Raw genomic sequence first — 2,849 nt, forward strand, 5'->3', positions numbered from 1 at the left:
CATTCTTTCTCTGTTCCTGTCTTTCCTCATCCTTTCTCGGGTAGAGAAGTACATCTGCTTTCCTCTCAGGAGTATCTCTAGCAGTAAGGACAGGTGGCTCTGAACGTCCCGCCTGTTGCTTAGTCCTCAGCATCACACCATGTCCAAGTGCATGAGCTAGTCTGCACGACCTTTAATTGCAGTACAGTACAGACTTACATATATGCAACTGGTTGGTTAGATTTTAGATTTTTTTTCTCCTGCAGGAAAACTTTACTTCATACACGCTTTGCCTTAAATTTAAAATGCTTAACCAAGAACAGAGAACATAAACCATGGTTAAAAATACTTTGAACTTTTCATGGCAGCATTACATGTGAGCAGTCCCGTATGTTGTACCAGTTGTTAACGGGGGGTTGTGGGGCCTTCTTGATTTTAAGGCAAAATATTAACGTTAAATAATTAATGTTCTAATAGAACAAAAGCCAAGTGTCAGGGACGAGAAAACAAGTATGATTGTTAAAAATAATAATAAATAGAAAGGCCTCACAGTGTTAATGCTAAGCTAAGCTAACCAGCTGCTGTTTGTAGCTTTAGCATACAGACATTAGAGACGTATTGACTTGCTCATACAACTCTTGACAAGTTTCCCAAAATGTAGCTTAGCTTAGTTTAGGTTAACCTACTGCACCTATCAACAATATTGTAATCTATTTAATTTAAGAAAATGGCTGGTATCTCCATCTGCTGCATCAGTTTATGTGGAAAAGAAACATTAAATTGAATTAAAGCTGTAAAGTTTACTGGCAACACTTTATAATAAGGGTACAAATACTTAAGTAACACTAAACTAATGCATGACTCATGGTTTGATGGATGAATTAATGCAGGATGTATCATGAATTCCTCTTGCACGAACAATGAAGTCACTAGGATTTTTTGTGATTAGTTCACATGTAACAGATAATCAGTTAATTATATGTGACCAATTAAGCAGGATTCCAGTTACTCTCTGATAAAAAAAAATAGCTTTTATATTTCTATGGAGAATAATTCAATTCAATTTTATTTGTATAGCGCCAATTCATAACAGAAGTTATTCAGGACACTCTTCAAATAGAGCAGGTCTAGACCGAACTCCTTTTAACATTTACAGAGACCCAACAGTACCACTGAATAAACATAAAGGTATTTTTGACACATTTACAACATGATGGACAAATGACAACAACAACAACAATACATTGTATTTATAAAGCACCATTCATCATACTCAAACACACTTAACATAAGTTAAAATATGTTGAAAAGGTAATTGAAACAACACAACAAATATACAACACACAACAAATAATCACACATTAAAAGCAGTTCTGAAGAGGTGGATTTTGAGGGTTGATGGAGAATGCTCTGTCGCCCCAGGTCTGATGCTTTTGTCTTGAGTGGTGGAGACAGGAGGTTGGCATCAGAAGAATGTTCAGACAAGTTTAATCTCCACTGCTTTGAACATTACAAACACAATAAAAAAGACAAAAACTTATATTCTACCCACTATGTTGTAAATTTGTCAAAAATCCCGTTGGGTTTATTCTCATATTCAAATATGAAGCTATTTTTCAGGCTGAGAAAATGCAAATTCCTAAATTCTAATTGGTCGCATATAATTTAATATATGGAGAAACTATGAATTAACACTTCTTAACTGATGATTTATTAAGTGTGAACTAATCACAAAAATTCATAATGACTTGATCAGTTGTTAGTGTTGAGCAACATAAACATTAATTCATGCATTAAACCATCATGATTCAAGAGTCACACATTAGTTTAGTATTTCTACCCTTATTACACTGTAACACCTAACAGCATAACTTAATAAAAGTAGTTAATAAATAAAATAAACATAACTTAATCCTCCAAAAAATATGGAGTCACTCTAACCCTAACCCTAACTCAAAAATGATTTGTTAAAGTAATAACTTTGTGAAGTATTTAAGTATTGGTGATATAATTCCGGTTCATTACATTGAGTTGACTTTGTCAAATTTAGTAATTATTATTCCTGCATCAAAATAATTGTACAATGATTTGATGTTAGTCACATAAAGTAGGCTGTAGTTGACAACTTCATTACTGCAGTTACAATTAGTTGTTTCACAGAAAATGAATTGGCTACCATTCTGATAATCGATTAATTGTTTTTACCTTACATCTGCTGTTTTGACAGGTAATGTAATAATTTGCTTAAGTGGAACTAAATGAACTGAGTAAATTCAACTTAAGTGGTAACATTTGTATAAAGAAGATGCATTTAATTTATTCTTTCTTCATTCAGATGCATTAAATAAAATAAAATAATAATTAAATAAGTTAAATAAGTTTGGAGGAACGCTGCATATGACAGTGATATACTAAAATAAACTTATTAAAGTTCAATTAACTGAATGGAATTGGTCAAATTAACTTATTTAACCCAAGTTACTTGTACTCAAATCAATTATTTTTTTCATTGTTCACTGTTTGCCTGATTAACTGACTGACTGACTCTGACTCTCTGGAAAAACTTGAACCAGATTAACCAGGTCTTAAGGTGGACTACCACTGGAGCAGGTGACATAGCTCATCTCAGTCCACCTTAATATCCATGTGCCTGCAGCACCTTAGCCTTGCAGTCTATTCTTGATCACAGCAGCATCTATTTTCAGCTTTGGCCTTAATCTCAGGGTCTATGCCAGGCTGTGTTGACAAAAAATGAGCCTCAAATAGCACATTAGCATGCAAGCTTAGTGTACACCATTTTATAGTTAGCTGTGTGTCCCGGAGGTCAGCTCTCAGTGGAGCTGTGTCTGAGCTGCTAACAGCGGCTGCTT

The sequence above is a fragment of the Morone saxatilis genome, unplaced genomic scaffold, assembly GCF_004916995.1.
Source record: "Morone saxatilis isolate NCDOM2014 unplaced genomic scaffold, NCSU_SB_2.0 Contig17, whole genome shotgun sequence".
Taxonomy (NCBI): Eukaryota; Metazoa; Chordata; class Actinopteri; family Moronidae; genus Morone; species Morone saxatilis.